Source organism: Anomaloglossus baeobatrachus, assembly GCF_048569485.1.
Source record: "Anomaloglossus baeobatrachus isolate aAnoBae1 chromosome 2 unlocalized genomic scaffold, aAnoBae1.hap1 SUPER_2_unloc_1, whole genome shotgun sequence".
Lineage (NCBI taxonomy): Eukaryota > Metazoa > Chordata > Amphibia > Anura > Aromobatidae > Anomaloglossus > Anomaloglossus baeobatrachus.
This window is the reverse complement of record NW_027441779.1, coordinates 1976681-1977669: the sequence shown is the minus strand read 5'-3', so window position 1 is coordinate 1977669 and position 989 is coordinate 1976681.

Below are 989 nucleotides of genomic sequence, written 5' to 3'. Positions count from 1 at the left end.
GAAAAATATACTCAAACTATTATCGAAAAATCAGTTTCAGGTGCTGTACTAGCATTGGACTTGTGACTGTATTTTCTGTGTGTGTGTGTGTGTATATATATATATATATATATATATATATATATATATATATATATATATATATATATATATATATATATATATATACACACAGTTAGGTCCAGAAATATTTGGACAGTGACACAATTTTCGCGAGTTGGGCTCTGCATGCCACCACATTGGATTTGAAATGAAACCTCTACAACAGAATTCAAGTGCAGATTGTAACGTTTAATTTGAAGGTTTGAACAAAAATATCTGATAGAAATTGTAGGAATTGTACACATTTCTTTACAAACACTCCACATTTTAGGAGGTCAAAAGTAATTGGACAAATAAACCAAACCCAAACAAAATATTTTTATTTTCAATATTTTGTTGCGAATCCTTTGGAGGCAATCACGGCCTTAAGTCTGGAACCCATGGACATCACCAAACGCTGGGTTTCCTCCTTCTTAATGCTTTGCCAGGCCTTTACAGCCGCAGCCTTCAAGTCTTGCTTGTTTGTGGGTCTTTCCGTCTTAAGTCTGGATTTGAGCAAGTGAAATGCATGCTCAATTGGATTAAGATCTGGTGATTGACTTGGCCATTGCAGAAGGGTCCACTTTTTTGCACTCATGAACTCCTGGGTAGCTTTGGCTGTATGCTTGGGGTCATTGTCCATCTGTACTATGAAGCGCCGTCCGATCAACTTTGCGGCATTTGGCTGAATCTGGGCTGAAAGTATATCCCGGTACACTTCAGAATTCATCCGGCTACTTTTGTCTGCTGTTATGTCATCAATAAACACAAGTGACCCAGTGCCATTGAAAGCCATGCATGCCCATGCCATCACGTTGCCTCCACCATGTTTTACAGAGGATGTGGTGTGCCTTGGATCATGTGCCGTTCCCTTTCTTCTCCAAACTTTTTTCTTCCCATCATTCTGG